Source organism: Plecotus auritus (assembly GCF_963455305.1).
Source record: "Plecotus auritus genome assembly, chromosome: 9".
NCBI lineage: Eukaryota > Metazoa > Chordata > Mammalia > Chiroptera > Vespertilionidae > Plecotus > Plecotus auritus.
This window is the reverse complement of record NC_137783.1, coordinates 95,293,407-95,315,124: the sequence shown is the minus strand read 5'-3', so window position 1 is coordinate 95,315,124 and position 21,718 is coordinate 95,293,407. Positions and strand designations below refer to the sequence as shown.

The 21,718-nt window shown below is 39.0% G+C and overlaps 1 pseudogene across 1 annotated transcript; it reads right to left on the bottom strand.

Moving 5' to 3' along the window:
* Positions 1–19,700: 19,700 nt before the first annotated feature.
* Positions 19,701–21,474, bottom strand: LOC308233905 (E3 SUMO-protein ligase PIAS2-like; annotated as a pseudogene). Its single transcript has one exon. The product of its transcript is annotated as an E3 SUMO-protein ligase PIAS2-like (transcript).
* Between the last annotated feature and the right edge of the window lie 244 nt (positions 21,475–21,718).

Here is a 21,718-nt window from a genome sequence, read left to right as displayed (position 1 = left end):
TTATTAAGGCTGCTCAATGATCTCAGTAAGAACTGCAAAAAAGAGATAGGAAACAAACAAAACAATGGAAATAGAAAACAAAAAAGAAAGAACTAGTCAGAAATGAAGAGTACAATAACTAAAATGAAAAATACATTAAAGGGAATCAATAGCAGATTAGATAAATCAGAGGGTCAAAACAGCAATTTGAAAGATAAGGTAGCAGAAAATACTCAATTAGAACAGAAAAAAAAAGAAAAAGAAAAAAAGAGAGAGAGAGAGAGAATCCAAAAAATGAGGACAATTTAAGGGGCCTCTGGGACAAGATAAAACATACCAATATTTACATCATAGAAGGAGCAGGGAGAGGAAGAGGGAGAGGGGCAAGGGGAGGGGGAAGGGAAGGGAGGGGGAGGAAGTGAAAACCTATTTGAAAAAATGATGACAGAAAACTTTCCTAACCTAGTGAAGGAAATAAACAAGTTTAGAAACTGCACAGAGTAACAAACAAGTTTAACTCAAAAAGGTCCACACCAAGACATATCACAGTAAAATGTCAAAGGTTAAAGAAAAAAGATAAAATCTTAAAAGCAGAAAGAGAAAAGCAGTTAGTTACCTACAAGGTAGCTACCATAAGACTGTCAGCAGATTTTGCAACAGAAACTTTGCAGGACCAAAGGGATTGGCATGAAATATTCAAAGAGATGAAAAGCAAGGATCTATAATCAAGATTATTTTATCCAGCAAAGCTATCATTTAGAATCAAAAGGACATATGAAGAACTTCCCATACAAGAAAAATCTAAAGAAGTTCATGACTACCCAATCAGTATTACAAGAAATGTTAAAGGAAATTTTTAATAATAATGAAAAAATATATTAAAATATGAATAAAATGACAATAAAACATACCTACCAACAATTCCTTTAAGTGTAAATGGATTAAATCTTCCAATAAAAAATGAATAAGAAAACAAGACATATGCTGCCTACAAAAAACTCACTTCAGTCTCATTTCAGATACACAGACTATAAGTAAAGGGATGAAAAAAGATATTTCATTAAAATAGAAACAAAACGTTGGGATAGCAATTGTTATACCAGACACAATAGCCTTTAAAACAAAGGCTATAACAAGAGACCACAAAGGACCCAGCAATTCTGCTACTGGGTATCTGTCCAAAGAAACCCAAAACACTAATTCAGAAAGACATATGCACCCATATGTTCATTGTAGCATTATCACGACAGTCAAGTTATGGAAGCAAACTAAATGTTCATCAATAGAAGAATGGATAAAGAAGTGGTACATGTATACAATGGAATATTACTCAGCCATAAAAAAGAATGGAGCCAAAAACCTGTTTGGCTCAGTGGATAGAGCGTCAGCCTGCGGACTGAAAGGTCCCAGGTTCAATTCCGGTCAAGGGCACGTAACTTGGTTATGGGCACATCCCCAGTAGGGGGTGTGCAGGAGGCAGCTGATCGATGTTTCTCTCTCATCGATGTTTCTCTCTCATCGATGTTTCTAACTCTCTATCCCTCTTCCTTCCTCTCTGTAAAAAATCAATAAAAATATATTTTAAAAAAAAAGAATGGAATCTTGCCATCTGCAATAACATGGATGAAACTAGAAGGTACTATGCTAAGTGAAATAAGTCAGACAGAGAAGGACAAATACCATATGATTTCACTTATATGTGGAATCTAAAAAATAAATAAATAAGTGACCAAACAGAAATAAACTCATAGATACAGAAAACATTCTGCTAATTGTTAGATGGGAGGGACATTGGGGGGAATGGGAATGGGTGAAAGAAAAGAAAGGGATTGGGGAGTACAAATCGGTTGTTATAGAATAGTCATGTGGATATAAAGAACAGCATAAGGAATATAGTCAATAATATTTCAATAGCTATGTATGGTGTCAGATGAGTGCTAGATTTACCAGGGTGATCACTTTGTAAGTTACATAAATGTCTCATCACTATGTTGTAAACCTGAAACTAACATAATATTGTATGTCAACTGTAATTGAAAAATTTTTTTAAAAAGTATATATGTGTGTGTGTGTGTGTGTGTGTGTGTGTGTGTGTGTGTGTGTATAAAAGCCTAAGCGACCGAACAACCGAACTATCGGTTGACCAGTAGCTATGGTGCGCACTGACCACCAGGGGGCAGACGCTCAACACAGAAACTGCCCCCTGGTGGTCAATGCGCTCCCACAGCCAACCTCCCGCAGTCCCTCCCGCCAGCCGCTGGCCCCGGTTGGCCCTGATCGGGACTGGGTGAGATGGCCCTGATTACCAGCCAGGCCGAGGGACCCCACCCATGCACAAATTTGTGCACCGGGCCTCTAGTATTTTAATAAAAGATGTGGTTAACTATAGGAAACCAATTATAAAAATCTAGACCTGTCTTTGGTATTCTGTAACAGGAGGGCATAGTTGGCCAAATACGTTGTAAATGAAATGGGAATATAGTGGTTTTAAAAGTTCTAAAAATAGTTCCAAGAAGGATTCTCTTAAGAGAAGCTTAACCAATTTCACAATTTTCTCACTAATGGCTGGCCCTTTGCTTTGCACCTGAATGTAAATCTGAGCATCCATTAACTGGAGTTATCTGAAATTATTCAGATACTTGATAGTTTCCTTGTTGAGATCTATTTCCATATATGTTGATAAGTCTCCAAGGAGGTATCATTTCACTAATAACCTCATTCCATATAACATAAATACAATAACATGCTCCAGATTGTTTCTTCTCATTGTAGAAACTTTGAGTTGTCATCACTTTAAAAAGTTCACGATCCTGCTTTACAGCTGCAGTGAAATCTGACAGTAATTAAAAATAGGTTAAAAGATGACCATTTGTCTATGTCTCAAATGCCAAATCAAGCAATTAGTTTAAAAAGTAACTGGAAGGAACTACAAAATATTATTGCTATGTTACCCATCATCATAACATGTGAGCTAAACATAATGCCTTACTTCTGCAGACACAAAAACTATGTGAGAATGAAAATAGTTTGTTTATAAAGAAAACTGAATTGTCCGGCTTCCTCTTATTTGTATCATCTAGTTTGTAATCGGTTGGGGTGGTGTATTTGTACTGTATTGCTTCTGTAACCAGTTATCATTAACTTAGTGGCTTAAAACAACATAATCAATTATCTTAAAGTTCTGGAGGTCAGAAGTCCAAAATTAGTTTCACTGACCTAAAAATCATGATGTAAGCAAGGCTGGCTCCTGGAAGCTCTGAGGGGACAATCCATTTTCTTTTTGTTGTTGTTTTGTTTTGTTTTCTTATTGTTGGTGTTTTTTTCTTTGTTTTCTTGTTGTGTTTTGCTTTTAGGGTTTACTTAACGTTGCTTTCCTTGTGACCCCTTTGCTCTGACTACTGTCACTCTCTTGCTTCTGTCGGCATACCTCCTACTACTGACTTCTTGCCTTCGTCTTATAAGGATACTTGTGTTTACATTAGTCTCCTTTCCATTTGTCATGCAAGGTAACATAGTCACAGATTTCAGGAATTAAGACATGGACAACTTTTGGAACAGGAAAAAGTTGGCTGAACTGTGGTTTTACCAATAATTCCTGGTAAAGAGGAAAAACTGTATAACACAAAAGCCCAATAATCAGAGGAGAATAAACGATGGACTGGGAGAAAACAAAAAAGTCTCTCCAAACTGGATGACTGATGGGTGGACAAAAATTTGCTGAAAATTGATGCTCTTCACACACAGCAATAAGGAAGGACTGCTTTAGCTCACCACTGATACAGTTTTCTGGCACTGGTGAAACTTGTGCTCACAGAGGTCTAAATTCCTCACTCCCATCCAGGCCTCTGAATGGCAGATTTCTTCCTCATTGTATGTCCCTTCCCGTGTCTCTTGGTCCTTTGAATTAGTCTATACTTTAGCGATAACTCACTCAGCTATAGCAATAACTCACTTTGCAAGAATGAAACCTTTACTTCTCATTCTTAGACCAGATCTTTAGTTTTCCCTAATAGGTTTTTGTAGCTATTGTTTTACTATCCTAGAGTGGGCACTCACTTAAGCTGTTCAGTCTGGGGAAGGAAAGAGATACTTCACGTACCAAGGTAATAAGCTGCTAAACATGAAGGTTGAAGTGGGAAAATATCAATATTTTAAGCTATTATCTTTGCATATTTGTTTTAGATGGAAAAATACAACAAACAAGTAAATAAACTGAAACACATTTAAAGATGTCATTAATATTTTTAGGATGAAATGCATAAATAAACTTACAGAAACTCAGAAGAGTGGAAAAAGTACTGACCAGAAGATCTGACTTCTTCTCTGGCTCTGGCACTTACCAACTCTGAACTCTGCCAGTCAATCAAAATTTTCTTAGCCTCGGCTTCCTTTCCTTTAATATGTAGCTTATAATAAACGTGACTTTGAGAATTATGTGAGTTGATTTATCATCTACAAAAAAAGTACTCAGTTGGCATCATATCAATTCTTTTAATTGGTTCTGAAATTTTATTATTAAAAAATGTAAAGTGATAAGATGAAATGACTAGAAATTGTGATTTGTTAAAGAAATGTTTTTAAAAAGGTAAACTTTGAATTATTTTAAAAATAGCTTTGAAAACTGTTTGAATATCCAAATAAATTTTGTTATGGCATCGTGTTGTACACCTATACACATAAAAATAGTTAATAACACATTGAGAGATTATAAAGTTTAATGTACAACCTCCCTGAGAAATAGACACAGTAGTTTCTTGATATTCAAAGATATTTGGTACAGAGAAAGGTGTTTGAAAGTGAATCCACTTAGAGTGAAAACTAAAATTTTAATGTAAGTATTGAAAAATTATTTTTCACTGAAACTTTATTTTATTATATTACATTAAAATCTTTAGAGTGAGTTTGTTTTATTTAATGTGGAAAAAGTATAGGTTATAATGCAACTCTGAACTAATTTTTTAGAAAAAGAAAAACTTCTTGGTCAGTTTTTAAGAAAACAATATTTGATAAAAGAATATATTTAACTTCATATTTCATTTTGCAGCATGAGTATGAAGAGAATTTTGCCTAGAGAGTAACTTAATCCCTTTAGTTATCAATTTTTCTGTTCCTATATTTTTATATTAATGTATTCAATCTTTTAACAGAAATGTATTGTGAGTCTCTTATGTGCTAAGTACACTTTAAGGTATATAGGTTTAGTAGTGGATAAAAATGCCGTTACTCTGTTTCTGTAGAAAATATGGACAATACGTGAATGAATTCATAAGTAGAATGTTGGCGATTCTACCTAAGTAGAAAAAAAAAAAGCAGTGAAGTAAATTGAGAGGGTAAACAGTGACATAGTGTGCTGCTATGGGCTAATTAAGGAAGGCCTCTCTGAGGAGAGAGGACTGACTTGTGTCTTGAAGAAAGGGATTGTGCTATGTGAAGGCCTTGGGAATAAATTCTAGGCACAAGAAACAGGGAGGCCTAGAGCCTGCGGTAGGAACAAGTGAATGTGTTTGATGAACACTGAGGACACCAGCATGGTGTGAAGGGTAAAAGGAATAAGAAACGTGACAGGAAGTTAGTTTAGAAAGGTACTCCATGGAGCAATCATGTGGAGAATTAAATAGGGTGAAAATAAATGGTGGACTTACAGCAAGGAAATGACATAATTTACTGAAAATGCATTTTAGAGGGGCAAGAGGAAACACGTGGACCACCAGTTGAAACTATTGCAGAAGTCTGAGAGCTGATGGTGGCTCAGACCAGGATTGAAAGGGAAGGGCTCTAACATTGTTCAGATTTGATATATTTTTTCAAGGCAGAGACAACAGAATTTGTCAAATGATTGTCTATATAGGGAGTGAGAGAAAGTCAGATTTTAAAAGACATTCCCAACATTCTGGTCTCAAAGCACTATTGAAAGATGAGGCTGTTTATGAGGTGCAGACCACTGGGGTAAAAGCACATTTTGTTTTAGATCCTAAATGTTTAAGACTTTCTATTCAATTGTCACCTATTCATTGAGAATTCTTAGGTGCAACATATAAACAGCATTCACATCTTAGTACTTCATATTCTCTCCTTGATACATTCATACACATTGTGTGTGTGTGTGTATATATATATAGACATGTACATGCATATATATATATATATATATATATATATATATATATATATACACATACACTAGAGGCCCGGTGCACGAAATTCGTGCACGGGGGGGGGGGAAGGAGGGGGTGTCCCTCAGCCCAGCCTGCACCCTCTCCAATCTGGGACCAGTGGTGGGATCGGGCCTAAACGGGCAGTCGGACATCCCTCAAGGGGTCCCAGATTGGAGAGGGTGCAGGATGGGCTGAGGGACACCCCCTCCCCCCCATGCGCGAATTTCGTGCACCGGGCCTCTAGTAACTATATACTTAGCATTAGGATTGATGGTACATATAGCAAAAAGCAAATGAATATTTTTGAATTATTTAATCTATAAATTTAGGATATTTATATTATAGGAGTTTTATATTACACTTATCTTAAGTTTCTGAATTTGTAAGGTTATAGGGAAACAAAAATCTTCGTGCTTGAAAATGGTATTCATAAATTGACTACTTTAAAGTTAGCCATTGTTTACTTAATCCTAAAACATACTCTTACATGTTGAATCAATATTTTTACCAGTCTCTCTCAATAATTTTCTGTTGTTTCAAACTTCTGACACAACAGCTAAATTTAATGTCAATAGTATTATGTGAAATGGCAAATATTATAAAGAAGCAAACATTTAGGAAGCCAGAGCTAACTTAGTAGTCATCTAAGTGGGAATGTTAAGTAGACAGTTGGATATAGAATCCAAGAAATATAGGAAGGAATGGAGGCTAGGGTTATAAATTCAGGAGTCACTAGCTTATAATCAATCCAAATATTTTCATTTCAAAGGCTTATTTAGTGTTGTTTATTCTCTCTTTCTCAATTGTTAAATTCCTGGTCTATAAACTGCAGATGTTCATCAATATTACAATAATCAGTTCTGGCTTCATATTTAAATGTAATTGAAAGTGTTAAATAATCAATTATAACATTTGCTCCTATAGTTCTTTCCCCACCTTCTGCATTTAATTATTAAATACCTACTTGTTCTTCATTACAACCCTAAATGATGTCCAAACAAAACAAAAATCTTTTCCTTTCAGAACTTTTAGTCATGGAGGCAAAAAATAAAAAGCATGAGTGAAATAGGCAGACTATAAATGAATAGAATGAAAGCGCAAGCACAAAGTATCAACATGGCAGTTTAGTTACTATCCTATCATAGGCTATAATCCATTTCAAATCTCCAGCTGATTCTCCCAAGGATGTCATTTAAGATACAGCCTATTACATACAGTCTTGACACTTATTGAACTGCTTGAAGCCATTCCCTTTAGACTCAAAATAGTTTCCATATTTTAGAGCCTATGCCTTTTCTACCTGTGTTTCTATAATGAAAATGATTCATTCATTCTTTCCTCAAAAATTCTAGTATTTTAGTAGCATTCTTTTTAGAAACAAATTAATAATTATTCCAAATAGAAGATATTCTTCATGCCTCACCAATTTATCCCCCTGGACATTTATCTTCCTTGCTTAAAATTTTGCAATAATCCTCCATGACCTTTAAAATAAAGGTAAACATCCATCCTAAATTAATCAAACACTATCACCAACTATGTAGGTTCTCCCAAATGAGTTTCTAGCAAATTATATATTATCTAAGAAAAAATAAACACATACCTTTGATCTCTTACTAATGTAACTACCTTGCTCCTCATTACAACCATATTTTTTATTCTTTACATGTAATTAAATTTTATATATTTTTGAAGTTTCATTTTTTACTCCTTATGAAGCTAGGCAAAAATTTCTGAGGAAGGTCTCTCTGTATTTTGAACTTATACTTTAATGTATACTTAGCTATATGTGACTATATAAATGTAAATTTAAATGAAATTATGAACTCAATTCCTTCATCACATTTAGTAACATTTCATCTCCTCAGTGATTACATTTGGGTAGTGGCTACCATAGTGGACATGCAGGTCAAAGGGTTGGTAATTAATATAGGTACCTCTTGGCATTTGGAAAATGTCAGTGGAACTGAATTTTTGAATTTTAGTAAAATAAAGGAGTCAAGTGGGTGCAACAGCCACTTTCTCATACTTGAATGCTGATTTCAAAGATATAACTTGGTCTCTGTGTCCCCAGAGGTCTAAGTGTGGAAATACGTAGAAACTATAAGAAAATGGATTTCAGCTCCATATTAGAAACAATTTACTCTCCAGACCATAAAGTAGAATACATATCTTCAGGATCATAAAGTGGAAGATTATGTAGTAGAACTGTTTGTAGGAGATCTAAGCCCTAGAAGAGTGGTTAGGTTATGATAAGGAGGGAAGAAGAAATTAACCAAAGAACTTATATGCATATATGCAGAACCCATGGACACAGACAATAGTGCCATGAAGGCCTGGAGTGGGGGAGCGCGGTGAGGGGGGCAATGGGAGGAAAGGGGATTTACTGTAATACTTTCAACAATAAATATAATTTTTTAAAAGATCCATGTTGGTATTAATGATGTTAGTGTCATGAGTTGTCAGTGAAAGAGAACAGATTTTTCTTAAATTCTCCAGAGAAAGGAATTATCTATGAACACTGAAACATATACCTCTAAGCCCCAACTCGTGATTACTGAACTAAAATTTCTGGGAGAAATAACTGATAATTTTTATTTTTAATACATGCGCAAGTCATTCTAACATTTAGAAGAAAACTTGGAAAAAGAGGTAAATGATATAATTCTATCAATGAAGCAGATCAAAGGGGACAACATTATTTCGCAAAGATTTTGTGTAATAGAAAGACCTATAGTTGTATCTGTAAAAATAAGCAAAAGCGAAAAAAGTGGAAAAAATAGGAAATACAGGATTGACTATGGCATATTCATTGCCTTTAGATTTTTTAAAACTGTGATGATTTAAAAAAAAATGATCTATCCTCTTCCAAGAAAAGTTTATATTTTAAAAGGTATGCCCAAGTAATAAATATAAGCAAATAAAATGCTAATGACATCTTAAAAGTACACCAGACCTTCGGAAGGAAAGCTGGAGTTACTAGATTGACTCAAGCGTGATAGGAGTGTAAGCAACATGCAATCAAGCATGGAGTTTAAGAGGAAATTAAACATTTTTGAAAACAATGACAATTTTGGAGTGACTGTAAGATTTGGCATACATTAAAGAAACAACGCACAGTATTTGCTTAGCTGGAATAAATTTACCCATGTGGTTATACAAGAGAGGAATAATGAAAGAAGTTAGAAACAGAAAGAGATAAAGGTATAATACTAATAGCTTCAATTTAATCCAATAGACAATTATTTATTGAGTGACTACTCTGTGCCCAGCACTGTACAGTATGTCAGCAGATAAAAAAAGATTTTACTATATTGCAGTACTTATGTGCTCATTAATTTGAATGTGGAAAATAAATGTTTTTAGATGATAATTAACATAATTGTGGGATCTGGGTGTTGGATATAAAGGTTTCCTGTAATATAATCATGTTCGTCTAGCACACCTCAAAATGTGTCTCTTGAATCAGAATTCAATGATTGTGACCCATAACTGAATCTGTAGAGGAAACTGAAATGTAAATAGAATAACCACTCAAAAATGTATAATGTCCTTGATATTTTCAGGAAATGCATTATGCCCCTACCTTATTCATATCTTCTGATTTTTTTGTGTGGGGGGTGTTATTGTCACATTATTATTTTTCTACTTATTTTTCACCAAGTTCAGGCAGGTCTTAATTACATAAAATGAACTAGAATCATCATCACCAATATTGATAATGGAAGTGAGACAGTAGGTGACAATTGACAATGAAAGTAGGAAAGGTTCTGGTTAGCCTTAGTCATTCCAAAGGGAAGAGGCTACCAGCACTTTGTAGTGATTTTCACTTTTCTTCTCACCCACCTGATGCAAAATTAATCTGAAATATGATTTAACAGACCCACAATCATACCTTCTAGAAAGTGGGAGTTTTTTATATGTATAAATAGATATTTCATTAGGTATTTTCACTGAAGGCTGAACTCAGTTGTCTCTCTTATGAATTTTTTTTAATTCAACAACATTTTATTTTGAATTTTCTATATACTAAGGCATTATGCCGAGCATGGGGATACAGAAAAAATTAAGACATCCTCCCTTGTGTTAAGAATTTCACAGTCTAGTAAAAGACACTTGAAAACTAGCAACTACAATACTCATTAGTTCTTCAAACTAAAAAATATCACGTAGTAAATGTATGCTAGGAACCATGCAAGATGTTATAGGTGCAATGATGGTTAAGTGCGATAAACAGAATAATGCCCCATCTATGATGTCTATGTCATAATTCACAAAACCTGTGAATACATTACCTTATGTGGCAAAAGGAACTCTGATGGACTTAACCTAAGGATGCTGAGTTCGACAGACTATCCTGGATTAGCCAGGTGGGCTGAATATAATCCCACAAGAACCCTAAAAGTAAAAGGAGGAGGTAAGAGAAAGATCTGAAGATTCTATGCTGCTGTCTTTGAAGATGGAAGAAGAGACATGAGCTAAGGCAGTGGTCGGCAAGAGACATGAGCTAAGGCAGTGGTCGGCAAACTCATTAGTCAACAGAGCCAAATATCAACAGTACAACGATTGAAATCTCTTTTGAGAGCCAAATTTTTTAAACTTAAACTTCTTCTAACACCACTTCTTCAAAATAGACTCGCCCAGGCCATGGTATTTTGTGGAAGAGCCACACGCAAGGGGCCAAAGAGCCGCATGTGGCTCGTGAGCCACAGTTTGCTGACCACGGAGCTAAGGAATGGCAGCAGCCTCTAAAAACTGGAGGAGAGAAGAAAATGGAATCTCTCCAGAAGTAATACAGCCCTACTGACAGCTTGATTGCAGCCCAGTAGGCCCATTTCTAACCCCTAGAACTGAAATAAATGTCTGTGCTCTTAGGCCACCACATTTGTGATAGTTTGTTACAGCAATAACAGAGAATTAATACAGTCGTAGTGGTTATAGTCAAGCAAACTCATGAGAAAAGAAGATATGTGAAAGTACTCTATAATACAATGGATTAAAATATTGGGATTCATAATAAGCAGTTACAAAGTATGCGTCACAATAGTCTTCAGAAAATGGATGATGTTTTAACTGGGTCCTGAAGAATGCGTGTGAGTTAATAATTAAAAACAACAGAAAAGTCATCTCAGGCAACAGGAGGAGCATATGAAAATGGTCAATGGTGTAAGACTACTACAGCTTCAAAAGACAAGAGAAAATTCAGTGTACAATTCAGTGTAAGAAAAGGGAGGGAATGGCAAGTAAAGAGGAAGAACATCATACTCAACTCCAGGAGGCCCATTCACCCAGAACCTATATGAATGTCTGTGCACCAACCTACAGAGACCATGATGTGTGTGACCCACTAGTGGAGCACTGGAGATGCCCCAGTGAACAAGCTGAGTTCGGCACTTCATACCAATACTAGGGGCCCAGGCATGAAATCGTGTGGCCCCACCCACCCACCCGTGCATGCAGCCCCACCCACTCGTACTCACCCTGCTACACTTGCAGCCCTGCCCCACCCCCGCACGCACCACCTGCCCAACTCCCTGCTGTGCTCACACCCCGCCCACCCACACTTGCATCGCCGCACCCACCCGCCTGCTGCGCCGCCCACCAGCCTTGCTGCAATCGGAGCCTGTGGGCCATGGGGGAGAGACCGAGCCATGCCACATGAACCATGAGCCCCGCCACCGCAAGCAGTTCGCAGGTGGGCGGAGGGACCAAGAGGTGCCCCATGCACCTCCTGGTGACCAGTCGTTTGGTCTTTACGGCCTACAGCCACTGGCCTTTTATAATATAGACTAGAGGCCCTGTGCATGAAATTTGTGCATGGGGGGGGTGTCCCTCAGCCCAGCTTGCACCCTGTCCAATCTGGGACCCCTCGAGGGATTGAGCCTAACTGGGCAGTCGGACATCCCTCTCACAATCCAGGACTGCTGGCTCCCAACTGCTCGCCTGCCTGCCTTCCTGATTGCCCCTAACCACTTCTGCCTGCCAGCCTGATCACCCCCTAACCACTCCTATGCCAGCCTGTTTGCCCCTAACTGCCCTTCCCTGCAGGCCTGCTCACCCCTAACTGCCCTCCTCTGCAGGCCTGGTCACCCCCAACTGCCCTCCCCTGCTGGCCTGGTCACCCGTAACTGCCCTCCCTTGCCAGCCTGTTCACCCCTAATTGCCCTCCCCTGCCAGCCCGATTGCCCCTAACTGCCCTCCCCTGCCAGCCTGGTAACCCCAAACAGCCCTCCCCTGCAGGCCTGGTCCCCACTTACTGCCCTCCCCTGCAGGCCTAGTCCCCCCCAACTGCCCTCCCCTTCAGGCCTTATTGCCCACAACTGCCCTCCCCTGCTGGCCATATTGTGGAGGCCATCTTGTGTCCACATGGGGGTGGGCATCTTGTGTGTTGGAGTGACGATCAATTTGCATATTACCTCTTTATTATATAGGAGGATAAACAATGGGGATCTGCCTCATACTCATTAGGGTACTGCAAATGAATGTTTAGGAAACAAGCCTCATTAACAGATCTAGATTTAGAAAGATAACACAGATGGAAATGCAAGGGATGTACTGCAGTCCTAGGGGCCAATGCCCAAGCTATGTTTTTATATGCCATACACATCCAAACCATCTTAAGTAATTATAAGAGGCACGTGAAGAGTGCCCTCAAGAATTTTCAAGCCCCCAAAACATGTTTTTTGAGCTGAGTTCCTTGGTGATATATACTTCTTCAATTAGTAAGTGAAACATTAAGTTGGTAAATGGAATAGTTTTTCTGTCTTAAAACACTTCTTTGTGTATCATTTATTTTGCTTCAGATCTCTGTTTTGCTTCATACAGTAAGACAAAATTATTAAGATGAAACCAACAACTGTTTTCCTGTGATTTTTATTGACATTTTGTACTCAGAGTAAAGGTCATAACAAACTGTCAGATACTTCACTGATTCGTTATACTTTCATTTAATTTACATTGCTCATCTTTGACCTGTACTGGGATAACTGCTAGTTGCCTGCTGGGAGCTGCCACAACTTATGGCGTAGGCACCAGTTGATGATGCAGGGACTCAAAGGTTTGTTTTGGCCCAACTCATTTCACTGTTCATCTTGTTCTCTTGATCTTAAAAATAAGAACAGAAATGCTAACCTTTGTAACCTTACAGGAATATTCAATACTCTGCCTAAGTGATAGAAAAATGTTCCAACACAGTTGGACTTAAGGCCATTTTTATACCCTATGATCATAAGAAATTGTTTAAAAGTACACACTTTTAATTGGATGGTTAAAGAAGCAGGAGGAAAAACTTGGTGGTCAATGTAGATGACCATTTGCTTTTGCACACAAGTAGTTAAAGTTTTCTTCAGTATGAAAGGAGAAGTGGGGATGATCATTATATTAAACTAGAGGCCCGGTGCACGAAAATCATACACTGGAGGGTGGGGCCCTCAGCCCAGCCTGTGCCCTCTTACAGTCCAGGACTCCCCAGGGATCAGGCCTAAGCTGGAACTCAGACATCCCTCTCGCAGTCCTGGGCTCTCACAGTCCAAGACCCCTTGCTCCTTACTGCCCACCTGCCATGGAGGTGGAAGAGGCTCACACCACCTCCACTGTGCTCGCCAGCCATGAGCCCAGCTTCTGGATGAGCAGGGGCAGAGTGGGAGAGTGTGGCTGAACCAGAAGCCAGCTTGCTGCTTCTTAGCGCTGGCCCCATCCCCTGCCCAATGGTGTGGAGCGGGGAGGCAATCAGGGGCCAGTCAGGCTAGTGGAGGGGCTGTGGGAGGTTGAGGCACTGTGGCTGCACCCTGTCCAGCCTTTGCGGAGGCTCTGGGACCGCGCAGCCCCCTCTCCCACTGCCTCCGTGGAAGGAGGGGCCACGGCACTGGGAAAGGGACCCTGTGACCCCGGGACCATGGCGCAGCCTCTCCTGCCCCTCTGCGGGAGGCGACCGGGCCTATCAGGGAAAGGCGCTGCCCCCATCAGCCCACTGCTGCTTCCACTGCTGACTGCCACCACTGCCTGCCCTTGCTTGGCCCTCACAGGTGCCGCGGCTTTGTCAGAAAAGAGTTCCGGACATCCAGTAGGCATCTGGTCTATCTGGTCTAATTAGCATATTACCCTTTTATTAGTATAGATACTAGAGGCCTGGTGCACGAGATTCATGCACTGGGGGTGGGGGGAAGGGTCCCCAGTCCAGGACCCCTTGGGGGATGTCCACCTGCCAACTTAAGCCAGCAGTCAGACATCCCTCTTGCAGTCTGGGGCTCTCACAGTCTGGGACCCCTCACTCCTTACCGCCCACCTGCAGCAGAGCTTCTCCCACCACCGCTGCTGCGCTCGCCAGCTGTGAGCCTGGCTTCTGGCTGAGCGGCACTCCCCCTGTGGGAGCTCACTGACCACCAGGGGGCAGCTCCTGCATTGAGCACCTGCCCCGTGGTGGTCAGTGCACATCATAGTGACCAATCTTTCTGCCGATTTGCATATTACACTTTTATTATGCAGGATATTATTAAAAGATGTAAAAAATATATTAAAGCTACCATGAGTCACAGGGTCTGAAAGCATTTTTATCCTTTCTATTTCATATATGATTATTAATAGAATATAGTAAGATAACTCTTCAAAAATATGAGAATATTCACATATTAAAACTAGTAAATCCCTGGCCGGTGTCACTCAGTTGGTTGGACATCAACCCATCCACCAGAAGGTTGTCATTTTGATTCCTGGTCAGGGCACATGCCTAGGTTGCAGATTCAATCCCTGGTTGGAGTGTGTGTGGGAGGCAGCCAATCGATATTTCTCTCTCTCTCTCTCTCTCTCTCTCTCTCTCTCTCTCTCTCCTTTCATCTCTAAAAATCAATAAAAAACATTTAAAAACTAATAACATTAACTAATCATGGGAAATGTGCTATGTGATTAAAACATCAAAAAAAAGGAGCACTGATGTAGTATTTCCCAAAGCATTTCTCATGGAGTGTTCATAGATGTTACAGAAGAAATGAAGCTCAAGTTGAAATCAGAGAAATGCTGAGTGAAAAAGAAGTGAAATATGCTTCTTTGCTCTGAAACTTCACAGAGCCACTAATAGGTTCGTTAACGTTCATCCAACAAAGGAGCATGTGTGTGGCAGTGACTGAATTCACATGAGCACAGAAGCTTTCTGTGTTTTCCTACCCAGCAATTACCAAACCTTGTTCCATGGCATAGCATGTTCTAGAGAAGAGCAAGCAATAGTTCAAAAAAATATTTATAAAGAATGATGTCAGTTATTAGTGGGTCACTGTTTATGTCTCCAAGGATTCAAGAAAGAGTAAATGGAAGTCAATTAAGCAAGAGACTTTTAACTTATATGTATAAGAACATTTCTCATAGGGAAGCTGAACTGGTCAAATGTGAGTGCTTAGAGAAACATAGTATAAGGAAGAATTAAATATGATGTGCAAATTATCTCTATTCCTGTTTATGTAATGACTAGAGGCCCGGTGCATGAAATTCGTGCACGGGGGTGTGTGTTCCTCAGCCCAGCCTGCACCCTCTCCAATCTGGGACCCCTCGAGGGATGTCCAACTGCCCATTTAGGCCCGATCCTAAATGGGCAGTCGGACTTCCCTCTCACAATCCAGGACTGCTGGCTCCCAACTGCTCACCTGCCTGCCTTCCTGATTGCCCCTAACCACTTCTGCCTGCCAGCCTGATCACCCCCTAACCATTCCCCTGCCAGCCTTATTGATGCCTAACTGCTCCCCTGCCAGCCTGTTTGCCCCTAACTACCCTCCCCTGCAGGCCTGGTCACCCCTAACTGCCCTCCCCTGCAGGCTTGATCGCCCCCAAATGCCCTTCCTTGCAGGCCTGGTCCCTCCCAACTGCCCTCCCTTGCTGGCCTGATCACCCACAACTGCCCTCTCTTGCAGACCTGGTCCCTCCCAACTGCTCTCCCCTGCTGGCCATCTTGTGGTGGCCATCTTGTAATGGGGGTAGTCATCTTTGACCACATGGGGGCAGCCATCTTGTGTGTTGGAATGATGGTCAATTTGCATATTATTCTTTTATTAGATAGGATAAAGGCCTGGTGCACGGGTGGGGGCCAGCTGGTTTGCCCTGAAGGATGTCCTGGATCAGGGTGGGGGTTCCCTTGGGGCATGGGGTGGCCTGGGCAAGGGGCCTGTGGTGGTTTGCAGGCTGGCCACACCTCCCGGTGACCCAAGAGGAGGCCCTGGGATCTGGGATTTATTTATCTTTTATAATTGAAACTTTGTAGCCTTAAGCAGAGGCCAAGGCAGGCCAGGGCAGGCAGGAAGCTTGGCTTCCTCCATTGCCAGGGAAACCCAAGCCTCCTGCTCTCTCCATGGCTGCAGCCATCATGATTGGGTTAATTTGCATACTCGCTCCTTATTGGCTGGTGGGCGTGGCTTGTGGGTGTAGCAGAGGTATGGTCAATTTGCATATTGCTCTTTTATTAGATAGGATAATGGCAATCATCAATATTTGAAAATCTGCAGAAACTGATAGATTACAAATATAAATTCCTATTGGAACAGAAAAACATTCACAATATGACAGGAATTATTAAAGATAAGAATACTCTATCTTTAAGAGGTTTGTAGGTAAGTATGATAATATAACACTCCCAAAAAGTAAAAAAGCCGAACAGTTTCTCTAAAATTGATTAATAGATATTTTGTTGAAGGTGATGAAATTTGAGCAGAAATACTGAGTATCAAAAGCCAAATGTGAGATGCCAAAATTGGTAAAATAAAAATGAGAAATGTAAGAAGTCAAACTAGATTGGAGGTCTTTTCAGCAAATTTTAAATGCATCCCACAAAAGAAGAAGGTCAGATTAAGATGCCTTTGAGCAAGCCCTTGTTGGTTTGACTCAAGGATAGAGCATCTGCCTGCAGACTGAAGGGTCTCAGGTTCAATTCCAGTCAAGGGCACATGCCAGGGTTGTGGGCTCTAAACCCAGTAGGGGGTGTGGTACAGAAAGCAGCCTATCAATGATTCTCTCTCATCATCAATGTTTCTATCTCCCTCTCCCTTCCTCTCTAAAATCAATAAAATATACATGTTTTTTTTTAAAAAAAAGATGTCTTTAATTGAGAAGATAAAGATGGTAAAGTCTTATTTTTTACAGAACTGTTTTAGGAGTCAGGAAATTCAATACATCAATCTAAAGATGAAGAAATAAATGCAATTTTTGACAGATATCAGAGCCCAATAATTCAGCTGTCTGTGATATTTAATGTTTGAATTTTAGAAGACTTTTGGGCAAATCTTTGCTATTTAGGAGAATGATTAAATGGACAATATAATGAGGGCAGGCTAAATATATTTTTATTTTTTTAAGATACTTCACATTTGTTTAGAAATACAACACATTGAGCTTCATCTAAAATACCACATCAAAAGCAGGGCACACAGTTCCATGCTCTGCACAAAGCAACCACCTGGCGATTTCTGCTCACTTACAAGCTAAACCTTATCAAGGCTTACTGGGTTATAAGCCAATGCAATTTTCTAAACCAAAGATGTGAGATTTACCAATTAAGTTTTAGTAACAGGAAAGGTTGCCTAGTACATCATTTCAAAGCATAAAGAGTTACAACAATAAATCATTCAAAATGTCATGCCTGAAAAGTCTAGCAATGCAATTCCAAGTCAGTTCCCCTATACTTCCCTGTTTGACTAGATTTGAAAACATTAAAAACAACAAAAAATACTAAGTATAGTTCGCTAAGACAGGTCAATTTCTATTTAATTCTATAAATTATTTGCTGCCGTTCATTGTCACCTTAAATAACAATCAGAGTAAAAGTCTGATACTACACAGTTACTCAAAATATAGAATATTAGTGGGAATGATATTTAAAATATCTTAATAACCAGAATGATTAATTTAAAATTCAAAATTTAAAGTGTATTTAATCCCTTATAATCTCTAAAGAAGCTATGCTTAAAATGCTTATCAAGTGATAAAAGCTATAGCACCAATCATTTTAAAGAAATCATTCCATTTATAAATCACGTAAAAAAAACCTGCTGATATGCCTTTTTTCATTTTGTACATCTGTCACGAGCTATATGATACAGCAGGGTTTGAGCCAACAATGGACAAAGGGAATCGTAACAAACTTTTCCAACTTCCCCTTTAAACTGGTCATCAGTAGGTGACGTATCTCCACAAGCAGAGTTTTTCACCTACTGTTCAGTAAATCCTTTCTCTGCTTCTGTTGAACACTTAGTTTAAAATTTGTCTAACCCTTATAATACCTTCTGAGAGTTTTATATATCCACCATCTCCATTATTGACTCAGTCACAAAAATACTTTATTGGCATGTCATTTAATTAATTGGCTTAATCTTATTTTGCTTCAAATGGTGTAACATTTTTCTTTTTGTAATACCTGCTGCTTTTATAGTTTATTAATTTCACATGTCCAATTACTTTTAATGTTTTCTGAATCACTCAGTCCACCTGAATACTTGAATAACAAACACTTTTCTAAAACTGAGAAAGTATTGCTCTCTCTGTTGGAATATTTGTATTGAAGCCAAATCACTCAAAAGTGCTCATTTTCTAAATGTTTAAACGATTCCCATTTTATAACTTCAATTTAAATAAACAGCGGCTTGATGTAATTTTCGAACTGTTGTTTTACAGCTCCCAAACTGAAGGCTGTCCACTGAGGTGCACAGACTCTTCCTATTTTCATCGTTTCAATTCGCAGCTCTTCAGATGTACTGTAATTCTTTATTATTTCGTGCTGATTTAAGAGATTAACTTGATCTCTATCTTTTGACACCTCATTCAGGTATCAATGAACATGGTGAGTTATATAATGCATAATAAAATACCTAGACAGTTTTCTAAACTTTTGGTTGCAGTTCTACTCTGTCTCCTCAACGTTACACAGATGCCATCTATACAAAATCCAATAATGTTCTAGTATAAATATTTCCCACTGAAACAATTTTTTCTCAAATATTATCTCTAAAATTTGATATGGCATGTCAGATGTTATTCCTTTCAATAACCTTCATTATCAAATTCTTGCCTTTTACATTTTAAGTAGGCTATTAAAACTCATATGAAATAGTTGAAGTTTCATAAATAGTGATTAATGTTACTTGTTTTTTAAGTTTAGCAAAATGCTGTTTATTTCACCATAAGTTCAAATTGAAACAATAGGTTATATTGATATATATTTATGCCCTCCTAAGTGTTTCATGGTTGAAAATGCGGTCAATTATTTTTAACTAAAAAATAGATTGTGTTAAAAATTCTGATGGTACATTCTAAATGTTTGTTCTATTAACAGTTAAAATTGTTGCGTTTAGATTTTAAATGTGTCTTTATATGAAACTGACTCTACATGTCTTATTAATAACACATTTTCCTTACTTGAGCCATGAACTTTAACAAAACATGATTGCTACATGATTAAATATGTAAATGTTTAACATTTTCAAATTTTAATAACTTTTGAGCACCATTTGCACCTGACAATACATCACTAGTAATAAAAAGGCAGTCATATTTTTTTGAAATAATCAAGCTATTTCCATTCCATAAATTTTGAATTCACTGTTGCACAGTACCAGAAAATGTTCCGAGCTGCAGTTCATTATTACTATCACTTCTTAGTTCCCCTGGCAAATCTGATGACATGCTTGAGATTGGCGTGTGATGGAATGGTACCAATGAAGGTGGAACAGCAGCAGGATCAACCGAAGTCACACGGGGCAACCTTACAGAAGATGGCTGATACCCGAGAACCGCTTTGGTTGGGCTGCTTTGTGTTACTGACATAAAGATTCACTTCCTTTTGGCAGGGGGGCCTTCCTCTTCTGTTGCTAGGTCAGTCACATCCATTTTCTTCTTCCTTGCCTGACTGGCTGGAATCTCTGAACTATGCTCACTGGAGGCTACTATCACTGTTGTATGATTAGTGGGGGCTAAAATCAATGAACAATTCTTAGGGAGGAGGAGGACACCTGAATTCTCTATTTCTGTACCCTGTTGGCCGGATACTTTCTTAGCTTCTTTCTTTGGTCTCAGTGGATACCAAGAGCCATCTTGTTGGAATTTGATCAGATCTACATCGGAACAGTCATTGAGAATTTCCATTAAAAGCCCATCTAAAATTAAACTTTCATAGGCAGCTTCTTTTTTACACACTGGACATACCCAGGTGGAATTCTTCTCATTCATTTGCAGATATGAGGCAGCATCAAAACACTGTAGATGTATTCAAGTCTCTGCTCTGCATGGGTTTGTCAACCTCATTTTCCCTAACGGGCACATCAAGGATACCACAAGGTCAGTTATAACAATTTCACTTTCAAGATCTGCAGCAAATATTTCTTTAATTAGTGCTCTAGAATGATCAGGGTTTCTAATACCTTTCATTTTTAATCTCTGTAATAACATGGCTGATGTGAGCTGTCGTACAAGATATGCAGACATGGAGTAATTCTTTCCCATGTTTGATGCCCAAGAGATGGAAATCTGGTTTGGCACAGCTGAAGATAACCTAACTAAAGATGTAATATTCACAGTGTGTCCAGGGCACCTCTGTTTAATCATTGCATTAGGAAGTGATCGTGGTGGTGTGTACTTAGATGAAGGAACAAGCTTCCCATTTACTTTTATAGATAGATTCTTAAGATAGCCATCTTTTTGAGGGCAACTTGTCTCTGCCAAGCAACGTCTCAGCTGAACTTGGACTCTATAATCCTTCCCACCATCTGGCAAACGAGCCCTGGATATGCATATCTCTATAACCTGTTGAGGGGTCAGAGTAAAACTAAACAACTCCTCTTGAGACCGTTCAATACTTCTTTGAACTAAACTCGTGGGCTCGATGAGAACATCAAGCACATCATAAAAGGGCAAGTTTTTTAATTTCACATCAGGATGGGCAGGAGGGATTGGAGGACATGGCTGCTGCATCTCAAGCATGGGCTTAGTATCTTTAAGCAACACAGAACCAACAGGGAAGGACGGTGAGTGCGAGATATCACAGAAGTGGAGGACAACCTGTGGATTCCAGCCACAGCCAAGTCAGGTTCTACAGGTGATGAGCTACCATCCAAACTGAAAACTGAAGACCTGAACGTGGATAAATCAGAAGGTCCTTCAGGAGTTCGTGGGTACCGGTGTCTATGCAATTCTCAAAGTTTAATTTGAGCCACAGGCTATAGCTGCTCTTCAGGAAATGCAATGCCCTTATCAGGAGGTCATGCTTGCATCCACTTCTATTCCGCCCAGCGAAGCCTAGCAACAGTGGCTGTTCATTGTAGCTCAGAAACCTAAAACTGGAAACCATATTCCTCAGCTCCTCAGAATCCACCATTGTACACCACCCATGGGTGTGCTGTTGCCACGGCAGCCCCTTCCGCTGCCATCAACTGAGCAGCTGCCACCAGGGCCCCCACTGCTGCCTTCAGCAACATTCTGCACTGGGCCTAAGTATATTTTTAAAAGAAAATTATATTAATAGACTTAAGTCTGCTTATGTTTCAAAGCACATATTACAATAGAATTTTCACAAGAATTGTGCTGCAAGTTCTAATGAGAAGAGAGAAAGTACATGATCT